This window comes from Cucumis sativus, chromosome 3 (genome assembly GCF_000004075.3).
Source record: "Cucumis sativus cultivar 9930 chromosome 3, Cucumber_9930_V3, whole genome shotgun sequence".
Taxonomy (NCBI): domain Eukaryota; kingdom Viridiplantae; phylum Streptophyta; class Magnoliopsida; order Cucurbitales; family Cucurbitaceae; genus Cucumis; species Cucumis sativus.
The window spans coordinates 26,891,293-26,908,965 of NC_026657.2; the positions used below are offsets into that span (position 1 = coordinate 26,891,293).

Genomic DNA, 17,673 nt, shown 5'->3' on the forward strand with positions numbered 1-17,673 from the left:
AAAAAAAAAAAAAAAAAACAAATTCTTTTTTAAATGAACGATTATTTTTCTATTTGGTAAGAAGGATTAGGGCTGTGTGGGAATATATGCACAATAAGTTAAGTCTAATCATTGCCTACTAAAAACATGGGTGAATACTTCTATCATTTCTCTCCTGCATCATACCACCTAAAAATGATCCTTTAAATTTTATTTTAGTTTCTAAACTTTGTATTTGTTTACATTTGATTCTCAAATTTTAGAAAACATATTTTTTAAGTTTTTGAACTTTTAAAAGTAGCATATTTTTTACTGGCGACGATCTCCTGTGTCACCCATCATTATCTCGCCACTTTCCACATCGACCATCCCACCAGCAACCACCTCGCGACCTGACCTCAATGAGCCCTTACCTAATCCAACTGATGTTGTTGGCGAACTTGAACCCCTTAATCTTGAGGAAGAGTTGTAGTGTGTTTCTCCTCTACCAACCACTGTTATTGTCACATCTCAATCCGCAAAACAACCAAAACGCAGGAAACAATGAGAATAGGATGTGATATATATTTTGTTTTTCAAATAATTATAATCCAAAATTTTCAAGAAATGTGAAATTTCATTTAATAAGATAAAAAAATTGTGAACATTAGTTTCCAACTTTGGCAATGGATGAAAGTATTAGAAATTGAAAATAATTGTTAGACATGCATGTTAGCCGTCACCACAAACCAATCCAATTTTTCATTCAAAATGTTGAATTTATAATTAATGGTTCTCGAAACATTCATACAATTTTTTTTTTAATTTAACTTACTTAATTTGAGTTTTCTTATGATGTTCATGTCGATATTATACAAAAAATTGTCTTAAATGATAAAATTGCTGAAGATATTCACAAATATAACAAAGTTTTACCGTCGGTTAGTAGATAGAACATGTACTAGTGGTCTATCAATTATCCTCTATGGTTTTAGTTTAGTGGTTATTTATCAAGCTCTTAATAAACTAAATAGTGATTCAACAATATAATGTAAAAGAATATTCCAAGAATAATCTTGGAGTATCACTTGAATTTTCAAAACGACCTAACACTGCTAAACTATAAGCTCATAACTCATAACCTATCAAAAAAAGTATAGATAAAACAAAAAAAACTATTTAAATCTTGAAAAATGAAATATGAGAAAAAAAATGAAAAGAGAAGAAATAAATTTTAAAGTATATGTAAATTTTAGATATCAAGTAAAAAAGAAAATATGTAAGTTGAATTTTAATCGGTAAGAATATGGATGTCTAGAAACAAATTTTTAATTTTTTAAAAGTTGATTTATAATCATTTGATTTCTTTAAATTCAACGACATAAACATAAAATGATTTGATTTTTAATTTATCACACCTTACAAATATTTTTCAAATTTCAAATCAAGAGATACTAAGTTTGTTGACCTTACCCACTTGATTGCCATTTTGGGACTTGTTTAAGACTAAGTTTGTTTCACTTGCATACTTGGTTGTCATTTTAGGTCTTAAAGTGCATTTTTCATGCATTTTGAACTTTTATTTTTAATGGGCTTTATAAAAAATAATTCAAATGGAACTGGCAGATGGCTGAGGGCCTTCGTGAAACGTGGGAGAGAAGCGATAAGAATATGGATGTCTTAATGGTCATAGAAATTTATTATGCTTGGTTTTTGTTTGAAAATTTTTCTATTATTTACTTTATTGAACACACACGAGCACCCGTACATCTGGATTTGTAAGAATATGTATCATTGTGTTAGAACCTGTTTTCTGTTAATGTTTGGCTGATTAATAAATTAGTAGAACACACTATTTGGTGTTCTATCATTTTGGTATCGGAGAAATCGAATTTGTGAAGTTCTATATCATGGCTCAAAAGCGAATTGAGGAAAAGTTGGAAATGGTAGATCAAGAAATATCCGGCATTCGAGCAGAATTACATGATCTGCCAACAATCAAGGAAAACATGTCATCTTTGGCGAAGAGTATTGAGAGGTTAGGAGTACAGGCTGAGAAGCAACAACAGCAACCAGAAACACTGTTGAAATATATTGAAGGAATGATCAAAGGGAAGACAACGATGGAAGAAGTACTAGAAGGATCATCAAGTGAGTTGACAGCATGGTTGATGTCAGTGATTGGACGATGATGGGAGGAAAATCTGAGGAAAAACATACCAAGTTGGAGGTGAAGATTCTGCGGGCGACCGAAGCAAATTTAAAAAAATTGAAATGCCAGTTTTTGTGGGAAATGATCCGATTCTTGGTTGTTTAGGGCTGAGAGATACTTTCAGATACACAAACTGAGTGAGTCAGAGAAAATGATTGTGTCCATTATTAGTTTTGATGGAGCAGCTTTGAATTGGTATAGATCTCATGAAGATCGTGAACCGTTTGTTAATTGGGACGATTTAAAGAAGAGACTTATTGTTTGATTTCGATCGAGTCGTGAGGGATCAATTCTGGGAAGATTTTTAAAGATCAAGCAAGAATTACAGTGGAAGAATATTGGAATTTATTTGATAAATCAGTAGCACCATTGCCTTTTCTACAAAAGGCTGTCTTAGAAGAAACATTTATGAATGGTTTGAAACCATGGATTAAGGCAGACATGGAATGTTGGGAACCTATGGGGCTTGCTCAAATGATGAAGTTGGCCCAAAAGATTGAGAACCGAGAAGTGATAATGGGAGAATCAAGTTTCAAACGTGCAGCGGATGGAAAATTCCAGGTTTCTGCTTCTTTTAAACCTCAAATTCCTGTGATTTCTAATGATAATAAGTCAGGAGGGATTGTTCGAATGCGGATGATTACACTTCGAGGAGTGGCTGGTGAACCTAATCGACGAGAAGGACCACTAAAACGACTTTCTGATGCTGAATTTCAGGCTAGACGTGAGAAAGGTCTCTGTTTTCGTGTGAGGAATGATTTTTTGTGGGCCATAAGTGTAAAGTGAAAGATCATAAGGAACTTAGAGTTTTAGTTGTTGGGGCAAATGGGGAAGAACTAGAGTAGTTGAAGAAGAGGATTCAAAAGTGGAAACTGAAATACAGGAGACTGAAGTTGTTAAACCAGAAGAACCCGTGATCGAATTGTCAATAAATTCGGTGGTGGGATTAACAAACCCTGGAACTATGAAAATTAAAGGTATGATTAGAGAAAGGTCAGTAGTAGTATCGATAGATTGCGGCGCGACCAATAATTTTATATGAAAAGTTAGTAACTCAATTGTTGTTGCAGTTGCAGGAAACTTCTGATTATGGGGTTATTTTGGGGTCTGAATCTGCTGTAAAAGGGAAGGGAATTTGTAAACAAGTGGAACTGCTATTGGTGAATGGAAGGTTGTGGATAATTTTCTGCCATTGGAATTGGGGGGGAGTGGATGTCATTCTTGGTATGCAATGGCTACATACATTAGGAGTAACCGAAGTAGATTGGTGAAAACTTACTTTGACATTCATACAAAATGGGAAGAAGGTTGTATTGAGGGGAGATCCGAGTCATACGAAGGCTAGGGTGAGTTTGAAGCACATGATGAAGACATGGACAGAACTTGATCAGGGATTTCTGATTGAGTGTAGATCTTTGGAAGGTGGAATGGCATTTGCAGCGATGTATGGGGTTGATGAAGTGCCTACCACTCATGAGTCTATTCCAGCCGTGTTAGCTAAGAATGAAGATGTTTTTGATTGGCCTGGAGAGTTGCCACCACAATGTACCATTGAACATCATATACATCTTAAGAAGGGGACTAATCCAGTCAATGTTCGGCCTTATAGATATGCATACCAGCAAAAGGAGGAGATGGAAAGATTGGTTGATGAAATGATGGCATTTGGCATAAAAACCTAGTACTAGTCCATATTCGAGCCCGGTCTTGTTGGTGAAAAAAAATGGTAGTTGACGGTTTTGTGTAGATTACCGTGCGTTGAATAGTGTGACCGTTCCAGACAAGTTTCCTATTCCAGTAGTAGAGGAATTGTTTGATGAACTTAATGGGGCTAATATATTTTCGAAGATTGATCTCAAGGCGGGATATCATCAAATTAGAATGTGTAAAAAGGATGTGAAGAAAACAGCTTTTAGAACTCACGAGGGGCATTATGAGTTTCTTGTCATGCCTTTTGGGCTCACCAATGCACCATCAACGTTTCAAGCTTTGATGAATAGTATCTTTAAACCTTACCTACACAGGTTTTCTTAGTCTTTTTTGATGATATATTAATTTACAGCAGAAGTTTGGATGAAAATCTTCAACATTTAGAATGGGTGTTAGAGGTGCTGCGAGAGAATAAATTATATGCTAATATGCACAAGTGTGGGTTTGCCAAAATGAAAGTGGAGTATCTTGGCCATATAATTTCGGGCAAGGGTGTAGAGGTTGATCCCGAGAAAATTAGATCTATCAAAGAATGGCCCGTGCCCACTAATGTCCGTGAAGTTCGTGGATTTCTTGGGTTGACAGGATATTATCGAAGATTTGTAATGAATTATGGAAGTGTGGCTGCTCCTTTGACTCAATTATTGAAGAAAGGAGCATATGAATGGACTGTTGCAGCTGCTGAAGCTTTTGAGAATTTAAAGATGGCTACGATGACTCTCCCAATCTTAGCACTGCCAGATTTTTCCTTACCATTTGAAATAGAGACCGATGCTTCTGGATACGGGGTAGGTGCTGTCTTAATTCAAAATCATCGGCCAATTGCTTATTTTAGCCAGACATTAGCTATGAGGATCGTGCTAAACCAGTTTATGAACGGGAATTAATGGCTGTAGTTTTGGCTGTGCAACGCTGTAGACCTTATCTTTTGGGCAAGAGGTTTGTAGTGAAAACTGATCAACGATCATTGAAACTTTTATTGGAACAAAGGGTTATCCAACCTCAACATCAGAGGTGGATTGCTAAGCTTCTTGGCTACAATTTTGATGTCGTGTATAAACCGGGACTAGAAAACAAAGCAGCAGATGCCTTGTCTCGTGTCCCTCCTACTGCCCAACTTAATCAACTTACTGTTGAGATCAGTTAAATTGGCAGTCCCCAACACTGAAGTTGACCCTAAATTAGTCCCAGAAATTAATGGGATGGATCTGAATGTCTTGTTCAATGATGAAGATATTCTCCCTATTAAAATTCCCCTGGATTTGCCTAAAGATTTAGTGTCTATAGTCGGTGATTGTGGAATCATTCTGGCTTAAATTAGATGTGCAACTGCCTTTTCCTCCTCCCAGTCATTATTAAGGTTGTCTCCTGGAACACTAAGGGTTTGAACGACTCCTCTAAACGTGCAGCACTTAAAAAATTCATCAACAATTGTAGTCATGATTCAAGAATCTAAGAAGGACACCTTGAACTCGGCTTTTATAAAATCATTGTGGAGTTCTAAGGATATTGGCTGGGATTATGTGGCTTCTGTTGGATCTTCTGGGGAATTCTTACCATGTGGGACAGCAGTAAAATATCTGTAACAGAGGTCATTAAAAGACGCTTCTCTTTGTCAATCAAATGCCTCACTTTGTGCAAAAAGGTTTGTTGGATCACAAATGTCTATGGCCCTTGTGGTTGCAGAGAAAGGAAATTGGTTTGGCCCGAATTGTCTTCCTTGGCTGATTGTTCGTCCGTGGCCTGGTGCATAGGTGGGGATTTTAATATCACTCGTTGGGCCCGGGAAAGATTTCCTTTTGGCAGAAGTACTAGAGGAATGTCATTATTCAATAAGTTTATTGACATGGTTTCTCTCATGGAAATTCCATTGCAAAATGGAAGGTTCACTTGGTCTAGAGACGGTAATTCTCCTTGAAGATCATTATTAGACAGATTCTTCATAAATCAGATGTGGGATGTTTGTTTTGAAAATTCTCGGGTTTCTCGAAAAGCACGCATCTTCTCGGATCACTTTCCTTTATTCTTGGAGGCTGGTTCTTTTCTTTGGGGTCCCTCTCCTTTTCGGTTTTGTAACAGCTGGTTGGTGTCCAGTGATTCTAATCAGATTATTGTTGAAACAGTGAGCAACTCTAACTTCCAGGGATGGGCTGGTTTCATTCTTCATGAGCAGTTGAGATCAGTTAAATTGGCAGTAAAAGCTTGGAATATTGCTGCGCAAGCTAAGGTAAAAAAAAAAAAGAGAAATCCTTGATGTCAAAATTAGAAAAATATGATTCTGTGGCTGAGTTGATTGGATTAAATCAAGAAGAGTTGAATTCTAGAGCTGCTTTGCAAGCGGAATTACTTAGTATTTATCAAAATGAAGAGCGTAATTTTATTCAGAAGAGTAAACTCAATTGGCTTTCTTTGGGTGATGAGAATACGGGCTTCTTCCACCGCTTTCTAAATGCGAAAAAAAGAAGGAACCTCATAACTGAATTAAAAGATGATGATGGGATTGTCTCGACTTCATTCGGACATTGAAAGGATTGTGCTGGAATTTTTTGAGTCACTTTATACCAGAATTCCGGGGACAGATTCATCCCTATTAACAGTAATTGGTCTTGTGTTTCCTCAATTCAGAATGAGGCTCTTGTTACCCAATTTTCAGTGGAGGAGATCTTTAAGGCATTAAAGGCACTTGGCAACAACAAAGCTCCGGGCCCGGATGGCTTCACAGTGAAGTTCCTAATCACCCAATGGTCTATTTTCAAGGATATCTTCAAATCACTAATGTCTGATTTCCACAGAAATGGAAGATTAAATGCTTGCATCCAAGAAAACTTCATTTGTTTAGTGCACAAAAAGAGAATGTGACTCTAGTCAAGGATTTCCGTCCAATCAGCCTTACTACGTTAGCATACAAGGTCGTTGCAAAGGTTTTATCTGAACGTCTAAAACAAGTTATGGATGCAATTATAAGCCCCACTCAAAGCGCCTTTATTGAAGGTAGGCAAATTCTTGACCCAATATTAATTGCTAACGAGGCCGTGGAAGATTATAGGGCAAAACGGAAAAAAGGATGGATTTTAAAGGCGCTTTCATCAATGGTAAGCCTAGAGGCCGGATAACAGCATCTAGAGGTATCCGCCAAGGGGACCCCCTCTCCCCCTTTTTATTCCTCCTAGTAAGTGAGGTTTTAGGAGAAATCATAAACAAGCTTCATATTAACAGCCAGTTTGAAGGTTTCCTTGTTGGCAAAGACTTGATCCACCTCCCTTTGCTTCAATTTGTCGATGATACTCTTCTCTTTTGTAAGTATGATGTGAAGATGGTCCTTAAACTTTAAAACGTCATTAGATTATTCGAATGGTGTTCGGGCAGAAAGTAAACTGGGAAAAATCAGCCCTTAGCGGCGTTAATGTGGGAGAGGAAGATTTGTTTCAAACAGCAAATCTAATAGGGTGCATGGTAGAAAAGCTTCTGATTATATATTTAGGTCTCCCTTTGGGAGGCTACCCTCGACAAAAGTCTTTTTGGCAACCAGTCATTGATCGAATTCACAAGAAACTTGAAAGGTGGAAAAGATATAACATCTCTAGAGGCGGAAGACAAACCTTATGCAACTCAGTTCTGGTTAGCCCTCCTACATACTACCTACTTTATTTTCTATACCTGAAAATGTGGCTGCCGCTTTGTTAAAGTGAGTTTTTGAGTGAAGGAAAAGGTCTGCAATACTCTTGAAAGACAGGGGAAGCAGAAGATTGGTGTTCTATATTCTGGTTTGCTTATTAGTACTTTGTTGTTCGGAATTTTGGATTAGGAGGTTTCTTTGTTTGATGTTTGTGAATTATATGTAACGTGACTCATTTTCTGAGGTTCACGGTTTGCTTATGTTGTAAGTTGTGTTTGAATTATCAATATAATAGAAACACTACATCAGTGTTCTATCAGGATGTCATCCTTGGAATGCAATGGCTGCACACGTTGGGGTAACCGAAGTGGATTGGCGGAAACTCACTTTAACTTTCATACAAAATGAAAAGAATGTTGTTATAAGGGGTGACCCGAGTTTGACAAAGACTAGAGTGAGTCTGTAACACATGATGGAGACATGGACACCATCTGATTAAGGTTTCTTGACAAAATGTCGAGCTATGGAGGGAGGAATGACATTTACCGAACTATATGGAATTGATGATGTTCCTACATTTCAAGAGTTACTACCAGCAGACAATTTTGGCTATCCTAAAAATCCAGCAACAAAGAAGTGGGAAGTGCTTGTTAGTTGGAAAGGAATACCACCTCATGAGGCTACATGGGAGAATTGTAATGATTTTACACAAAAGCTTCCTCATTTCCCACCTTGAGAACAAGGTGTCTTTGGAGAGAGAGAGTAATGATAGACCACAAATTGCAATACAATATAGCAGAAGAAAGACAAGTGGAATTGCACGTGCACGGGTGATGGAATTGGAGGAAGTGGAAACACACCTTAGTGGGGACAACAGTTAGTTACAGGGGGAGGTTAAAAGGGAGAGATGGAAGGAAAGACGGGGGTTGGTTAATCAGTTTCTGGAAGTGGAGGGGCTGTATTTTCTGGAGAGCAGAATTACAGAAGTTGTTCGGTTACTTTAATCTTAGAAAGTGTTTTCCATTATCGTAAACTACTTTTGATGTTTGAATGTTTTATTTTGTACTTGGTTATTGTCTGTAATAGTACTTATTTGTTCTGTGCTTTCAAGACTGGTTTGAGTATTGTATTCTGTAATAGTTTGGTTGCTTAATGAACAAATAAGAACCATTACTTGGTGTTCTATCAGCTTCTCAATCAAGCATTCACATCTCAATAAGGTATTATACATGCAATCAAACAATCACAACATACATACCATTTACTCAAAACGACCTAAAACATGCTCAAAACGTGTCTAAGTTTCACTGGAACTTTGAAAACGACCTAAAACAGCTTACGTGTAGGTTCGTAACTCATAACCTACGAAAAAAGTTCAAATATTGTGAAAAAAGCACTACAAGACCCAAAATGGCAACCAAGTGTGTAAGTGCAACAAACTTAGTTCAAACCAACCTAAAACGTGCTCAAAACGTGTCTAGGTATTACTTGAGTTTTCAAAACGACCTAGCAAATCCTAAGTGTAAGTTCGTAACTCATAATCTACCAAAAAGGTTGAAAAAAGCATTTCAAGACCAAAAATGACAACCAAGTGCAACAAACTCAATCTAACCTAAAATGAATTCAAAACGTGTGTAAGTATCACTTGAATTTTCAAAACGACCAAGTAATGCTTAAGTGTAAGTTTGTAACTCACAACCTACCAAAATTTCAAAAAGTGTGAAAAAAGTACTTCAAGACCCAACATGTCAATCAAATGTGTTTAAAACTTAGTTTCAAACCAACCTAAAACGAGTTCAAAACGTGTCTAAGTATCACTTTAACTTTCAAAACGACCTAAAAAAGCTTACGTGTAGGTTCGTAACTCATAACCTACGAAAAAAGTTCAAATATTGTGAAAAAAGCACTACAAGACCCAAGATGGCAACCAAGTGTGTAAGTGCAACAAACTTAGTTCAAACCAACCTAAAACGTGCTCAAAACGTGTCTAGGTATTACTTGAGTTTTCAAAACGACCTAGCAAATCCTAAGTGTAAGTTCGTAACTCATAATCTACCAAAAAGGTCGAAAAAAGCATTTCAAGACCAAAAATGACAACCAAGTGCAACAAACTCAATCTAACCTAAAATGTATTCAAAACGTGTGTAAGTATCACTTGAATTTTCAAAACGACCAAGCAATGCTTAAGTGTAAGTTTGTAACTCACAACCTACCAAAATTTCAAAAAGTGTGAAAAAAGTACATCAAGACCCAACATGTCAATCAAATGTGTTTAAAACTTAGTTTCAAACCAACATAAAACGAGTTCAAAACGTGTCTAAGTTTCACTTGAACTTTCAAAACGACCTAACAAATATTCAATACAAGTTCATAAGTCATAACCTAGCAAAAAGTTCAAAGTTTTTGAAAAAGACACTCCAAAAACCCAAAGTGTCAAGTGTGTAAGTGCAACGAACTTAGTTCTATACAAACCTAACAAGTATTGAAAACACGTATAAGTTTTCAAACACCCTAACAACGCTTAAGTGTAAGTTTATAACTCATAACTTACCAAAAATTTCAAAAAGTGTGAAAAAAAATCTTTCAAGACTCAAAATGGCAACCATGGCTGTATGTAAAACTAACTTAGTTTGTAACAACCTAAAAGGTGTTCAAAAAATGTTCAAGTATCACTCGAACTTTAAAAACGACCTAATAATGCTTTAGTGTTACTTCATAACTCATAACCTACCAAACAGTTCAAAAAATGTAGAAAAAGCACTCAAAAATCCAAAATGGCAACCAAGTGTGTAAGTGCAACAAACTTAGTCTCAACTTTAAAATTAGTGCGAGTTGGGAAATGTATTAACTCAAGCATGATGTAAAAACTTGAAACGACTTAAATATTTATTCACCATCACATAAAAAACAGTAACTAAATATAGATAACATGTGTAAATAAAGGGAGAATCACCTTTCTAGCAGTAGCTTTAGAGTAAGACCAAACACCATCCTCCTACTTGTAAATCTGCTCGATTGTCTACTTTGTTCTACACTCGTCATTTCACCGTCTCAGGCCATCCATTGAATTGGCCACCCAGCCTTGGCATACAAGAGTATGTCTCAGCCTGTTAACAAATACCACTAAAACTAAGCAAGACGAAGAAAAAAGTTTTCAAAAAATTACCTAACTTTTAGGTCTTCATTTGACCTTTAAGTACTTCTGTCTTCTCCTTCAACTCTTTGACAGATTGCTGAAATTATGTGTTTCTGCAATGTTTACCAGAACATGAAAGATTCATTACGAAAATAAATACCATGAAGAAATAGTAAAACAGTCAATACAAGAAGAAAAAAGTTCACTTGAAAACGACCTAAAACAGTATCACTTGAACAAAATGTGTCTAAGTATCACTTGAACTTTCAAAACGACCTAAAACAAGCTTACGTGTAGGTTCGTAACTCATAACCTACGAAAAAAGTTCCAATAGTGTGAAAAAAGCACTACAAGACCCAAAATGGCTACCAAGTGTGTAAGTGTAACAAACTTAGTTCAAACCAACCTAAAACGTGCTCAAAACGTGTCTAGGTATTACTTGAGTTTTCAAAACGACCTAGCAAATCCTAAATGTAGGTTCGTAACTCATAATCTACCAAAAAGGTTGAAAAAAGCATTTCAAGACCAAAAATGACAACCAAGTGCAACAAACTCAATCAAACGTGTGTACGTATCACTTCAACTTTCAAAACGACCAAACAATGCTTAAGTGTAAGTTTGTAACTCACAACCTACCAAAATTTCAAAAAGTGTAAAAAAAGCACTTCAAGACCCAAAACGGCAACGAAGTATGTAAGTGCAACGGACTTAGTTTCAAGCCATCCTAAAAAGAGTGCAAAACGTGTCTAAGATTTCAAACCGACCAAACAATACTCAAGCGTAAGTTCGTAACTCACAACCTAAAAAAATTTCAAAAAGTGTGAAAAAAAGTACTTCAAGACCCAACATTTCAATCAAATGTGTAAGTGCAACAAACTTAGTTTCAAACCAACGCAAAATGTGTTTAAAACGACCTAACAATCATTAAGTGTAAGTTCGTAACTCACAAACTAACAAAAAGTTCAAAATGCGTGAAAAATGCACTTGGAGACCTAAAATGGCAACCAAGTATGCAAGTGAAACAAACTTAGTCTTAAACAAATCTAAAAAAATTTCAAACCGTGTTTAAGTATCACTTGAACTTTCAGAACGACCTAAGAATGTTTATTTGTAAGTTCGTCACTCATAACCTACCAAAAAGTTCAAGAAGTATGGAAAAAAAGGAAACACTACAGGACCCAAAATGGCAACCAAGTGCGCAAGTGCAACAAACTTAGTTCCAAACCAACCTAAAAAGTGGTCAAGGCGTGTCTAAGTATCACTTGGACTTTCAAAACAACCTAACGAAGTTTAAGTGTAAGTTGGTAACCCATAGCCTACCAAAAAGTTCAAAAAGTGTGGAAAGGGCACTTCAAGACCGAAAATGGCAACCAATTGGATAAGGTCAACAAACTTAGTTTCAAACCAACCTAAACCGAGTTAAAAATGAATTATGGAAGTGTGGCTGCTCCTTTGACTCAATTATTGAAGAAAGGAGCATATGAATGGACTGTTGCAGCTGCTGAAGCTTTTGAGAATTTAAAGATGGCTACGATGGCTCTCCCAATCTTAGCACTGCCAGATTTTTTCTTACCATTTGAAATAGAGACCGATGCTTCTGGATACGGGGTAGGTGCTGTCTTAATTCAAAATCATCGGCAATTGCTTATTTTAGCCAGACATTAGCTATGAGGAATCGTGCTAAACCAGTTTATGAACGGGAATTAATGGCTGTAGTTTTGGCTGTGCAACGCTGTAGACCTTATCTTTTGGGCAAGAGGTTTGTAGTGAAAACTGATCAACGATCATTGAAACTTTTATTGGAACAAAGGGTTATCCAACCTCAACATCAGAGGTGGATTGCTAAGCTTCTTGGCTACAATTTTGATGTCGTGTATAAACCGGGACTAGAAAACAAAGCAGCAGATGCCTTGTCTCGTGTCCCTCCTACTGCCCAACTTAATCAACTTACTGTTGAGATCAGTTAAATTGGCAGTCCCCAACACTGAAGTTGACCCTAAATTAGTCCCAGAAATTAATGGGATGGATCTGAATGTCTTGTTCAATGATGAAGATATTCTCCCTATTAAAATTCCCCTGGATTTGCCTAAAGATTTAGTGTCTATAGTCGGTGATTGTGGAATCATTCTGGCTTAAATTAGATGTGCAACTGCCTTTTCCTCCTCCCAGTCATTATTAAGGTTGTCTCCTGAAACTAAGGGTTTGAACGACTCCTCTAAACGTGCAGCACTTAAAAAAGTCATCAACAATTGTAGTCATGATTCAAGAATCTAAGAAGGACACCTTGAACTCGGCTTTTATAAAATCATTGTGGAGTTCTAAGGATATTGGCTGGGATTATGTGGCTTCTGTTGGATCTTCTGGGGAATTCTTACCATGTGGGACAGCAGTAAAATATCTGTAACAGAGGTCATTAAAAGACGCTTCTCTTTGTCAATCAAATGCCTCACTGATGTAAACTATAGCTAGTTAGTTAGTAAAAATCCCTAACTAATTAGAAATACAGCTGTAACTAACTTCCTAAAACAGTCTTGTAACTAACTTCCTAAAACAACCTTGTAACTAACTTGTAACTAACCTTGAGATATCAATATATAACAGTCTCCTAGCCTGAAATATGGCAGAGAATTCTTTTGAAAAATCAATCCAACTTTGAATTACATCAAATTGGTATCAGAGCAGCCCCGATTCTTGGACGGAATGGCTGGCCGAAGAGTTAACAACCCTGCCACGGGGAAAACCGTGTGCAAGAAGCGGCGGAGGAAATCACCGTCCTCTCTCCAAAGACATCAACAGTTCGCTTGCTGGCTGTTGAAGAATCTTTGGGAGATCTCCACAACAAATTTGATAGGTTGATGGAAAGTGTCGAACTGTTAAACCGAAGAGGAGAATTCCCACAGCCACCACCACGGAATGAAATTAACTTCCAAAACGACCAACGTTTTGGTGAAACAAGAGGCCGGCGAGCAAGGGGATACGTTAGAAACATGAACAATCCACGAGGACTTCAAAGAAGGAAACCCGGTTACGCTATACAGCAACAGCTTGACGAAGACTTTCAAGAAGATCAAGAAGCTTGGCAAGAAACCCAAGAAGATGATTCTTCAAGCGGGATGAACAAGGAAACATGTGGAACTTCAATGATGAAGCACGAGCAGGAAGAAATAACCAAAGAATTGAGGCCAGAAGAGGAGAATACCACGATTATAAGATGAAGATTGACCTTCCCATGTATGATGGCAAACGAAACATAGAAGCATTCTTGGACTGGATAAAGAGTACTGAAAACTTCTTCAACTACATGGATACGCCTGAACGCAAGAAAGTCCACCTAGTAGCCTTAAAATTAAGGGCTGGTGCATCAGCTTGGTGGATCAGTTAGAAATCAATAGACAAAGATGCGGGAAACAACCGGTTCGCTCATGGGAAAAGATGAAAAAATTATTGAAGGCAAGATTCTTACCACCAAACTACGAACAAACTTTATACAATCAGTACCAAAACTGCCGCCAAGGTGTCCGGACAGTAGCTGAGTACATTGAAGAATTCCACCGCCTGAGTGCAAGAACAAACCTAAGCGAAAATGAACAGCACCAGGTTGCAAGATTTGTGGGAGGCCTTCGATTCGACATCAAGGAAAAGGTCAGACTACAACCATTTCGTTTCCTGTCTGAAGCAATATCATTTGCAGAAACGGTAGAGGAGATGATTGCAATTCGATCCAAGAATCTAAATAGAAGATCAGCATGGGAAACAAATTCGACAAAAAGCAAAACAAACGACCAACCTTCAACCTCAACAAAAGCAAAAGGGAAAGAGATTGATAATCAAGAAGTAGCCGTTGAAAGAAAGAAAGAACAGACGTTCAAGCCTAGTGGTCAGAACAGCTACTCCGCTCGTCATTAGGAAAATGCTTCCGATGTGGCCAAACTGGCCACCTGTCCAACAACTGTCCGCAAAGAAAAACCATTGCAATAGCCGAAGAAGGAGGACAGATAAGTGAAGACAGTATAGAAGCAGAGGAAGAAACTGAACTGATTGAAGCAGATGATGGGGAAAGGGTCTCTTGTGTTATCCAACGGTTACTAATTACGCCCAAGGAAGAAAAGAACCTGCAACGCCACTGTCTTTTCAAGACAAGATGCACCATAAACGGAAGAGTATGTGATGTAATCATAGACAGCGGCAGCAGTGAAAACTTCGTAGCAAAGAAATTAGTAACAGTCTTGAATCTAAAGGCTGAAGCACATCCAAACCCTTACAAGATAGGTTGGGTGAGAAAAGGAGGAGAAGCCACGGTCAGCGAAATCTGTACAGTCCCTCTCTCCATTGGAAACACCTACAAAGACCAAATTGTTTGTGATGTCATTGAGATGGATGTATGCCATCTCCTACTAGGAAGACCTTGGCAGTATGATACTCAATCATTACACAAAGGGAGGGAAAATACATATGAGTTTCAATGGATGGGAAGAAAGGTAGTCTTACTCCCTATAACGAAAAAGATTAACGAAGGGTTAAGAGGTGAGAAACAGTTATTCATCACTGTTAGTGGGAAAAACATGCTTAAAGAAAGGGAACAAGACATCCTAGGACTGGTTGTTATTGAAAAAACCAAAGAAAAACAGGTTGAAGACATAGAACCCAAATTACAGCAGCTCCTTCATGAGTTCCCTCATATAAAGGAAGAACCGAAGGGACTCCCACCCCTTCGAGATATACAGCACCACATAGACTTGATTCCGGGAGCATCACTACCAAATTTGGCTCACTATAGGATGAGCCCCCAGGAGTACAAAATACTTCATGATCATATTGAGGAATTACTAAAGAAAGGGCACATCAAACCTAGCCTCAGCCCGTGTGCAGTACCAGCACTTCTCACGCCAAAGAAAGATGGAAGCTGGAGAATGTGCGTTGACAGCAGAGCCATCAACCGCATCACGGTAAAGTATAGATTTCCCATTCCAAGGATTAGTGACCTGCTAGATCAACTCGGAAAAGCCAGTATCTTTTCGAAAATTGACTTGAAAAGTGGCTATCATCAAATACGGGTAAGACCTGGCGACGAATGGAAGACAGCCTTCAAGACAAACGAAGGATTATTTGAATGGATGGTCATGCCATTCGGCCTTTCTAACGCACCCAGCACCTTCATGAGATTGATGAACCAGGTACTTCACCCATTTCTCAACAAATTCATAGTAGTTTACTTCGATGACATACTTGTTTACAGCACAAACAATGATGAGCATTTACTACACCTAAGGAAGCTGTTCCAAGTCTTAACAGAAGCGGAACTCTACATAAATACTAAGAAAAGCATGTTTATGAAAAAAGAAATTGCATTCCTCGGCTTTATAATCAAACAAGGAAGCATAAGCATGGAACCAAAGAAAATCGAAGCCATCCATACATGGCCGACTCCTGCCTCCATTAAAGAAATACAAGCCTTCCTCGGCCTGGCTTCGTTTTACAGGAAATTCATCAGAAATTTCAGCTCTTTAGCCGCACCACTAACTGACTGTCTAAAGAAAGGAAACTTCAAATGGACCCCGTTACAACAAGAAAGCTTTGAAGATATCAAAAAGAAGCTCACATCCAGCCCTATCCTTAGATTACCAGATTTCTCTTCACCTTTTGAAGTAGCAGTTGATGCATGCTGTACAGGGATTGGAGCTGTCCTAGTACAACAAGGACATCCTATCGAATACTTCAGTGAAAAACTCAGCACCTCAAGACAGACCTGGAGCACATACGAACAAGAGCTGTATGCCCTCGTCCGAGCACTAAAACAATGGGAACACTACCTGATCTCTAAAGAATTTGTACTCCTAACTGACCATTTCTCACTAAAATACCTTCAAGCTCAAAAGAATATCAGTAGGATGCACGCACGCTGGATATCCTTCCTCCAAAGGTTTGACTTCGTGATCAAACACCAATCAGGCAAAGAGAATAAGGTGGCCGATGCTCTAAGCAGAAAAGGCTCCCTACTCACAATACTGTCCCCGGAAATCATAGCATTCAAACATTTACCCGACTTATACGAAGGTGATACTGACTTCAAGGATATCTGGTACAAATGCTCCAACTTCTTAGACGCTGATGACTACCACATTGTTGAAGGATATCTATTTAAAGGAGAACAATTATGCATCCCGCACACCTCACTACGTGAAGCCTTAATAAAGGAAGCACATTCTGGAGGGCTAGCTGGACATTTCGGACAGAATAAGACATTGGAGATCACTTCCAAACGATACTACTGGCCGCAAATAAGAAAAGACTCCAATAATTTCGTAAAAAGATGCCCCATCTGCCAAAGAACCAAAGGCTCCAGCACGAATGCAGGATTATACTCGCCGCTACCCATCCCGACCTCAATATGGGAAGATTTATCAATTGACTTCGTGATTGGATTACCAAAAACACAAAGACAATTTGACTCAATAATGGTTATAGTGGACAGATTCAGCAAAATGACACATTTCGTAGCATGCAAAAAGACAAATGATGCAATCTACATAGCCAACCTCTTCTTTAAAGAAGTAGTACGACTACATGGAGTACCTAAAAGCATAGTATCAGACAGAGATGTCAAGTTCCTGAGTCACTTTTGGCGAACACTGTGGAAGAAGTTTGACACAACACTGAAATTCAGCACCACAGCCCACCCACAGACAGATGGACAAACTGAAGTAACAAACAGGACCCTCGGTAATCTGCTACGCTGCCTTAGCGGGTCAAAACCAAAACAATGGGATCTAGCATTGGCTCAAGCTGAATTCGCCTTCAATAATATGAAGAACAGATCAACAGGAAAGTCCCCCTTCGAAGTAGTTTATACCAAACTACCACGATTAACCTTTGATCTCACTACACTCCCCACAACTGTGGATCTCAACAACGAAGCAGAATGCATGGCAGAAATTATCAAAAAACTACACAAGGAAGTCCATGATCATCTTATACAGACAACAGACTCCTACAAAAAGGCAGCAGATAAAAAAGAAGACAAGCCCACTTCAATAAAGGAGA

General features: G+C 38.1%; 1 long non-coding RNA gene across 1 annotated transcript; it reads right to left on the reverse strand.

Moving 5' to 3' along the window:
• Positions 1–8,098: 8,098 nt before the first annotated feature.
• LOC116402743 lies at positions 8,099–13,643 on the reverse strand. Its single transcript, XR_004215354.1, has 3 exons — positions 13,083–13,643; positions 8,531–8,532; positions 8,099–8,110 (listed from the first exon to the last, which is right to left on the reverse strand). It is a non-coding gene; the product is annotated as an uncharacterized LOC116402743 (long non-coding RNA).
• Positions 13,644–17,673: the final 4,030 nt, after the last annotated feature.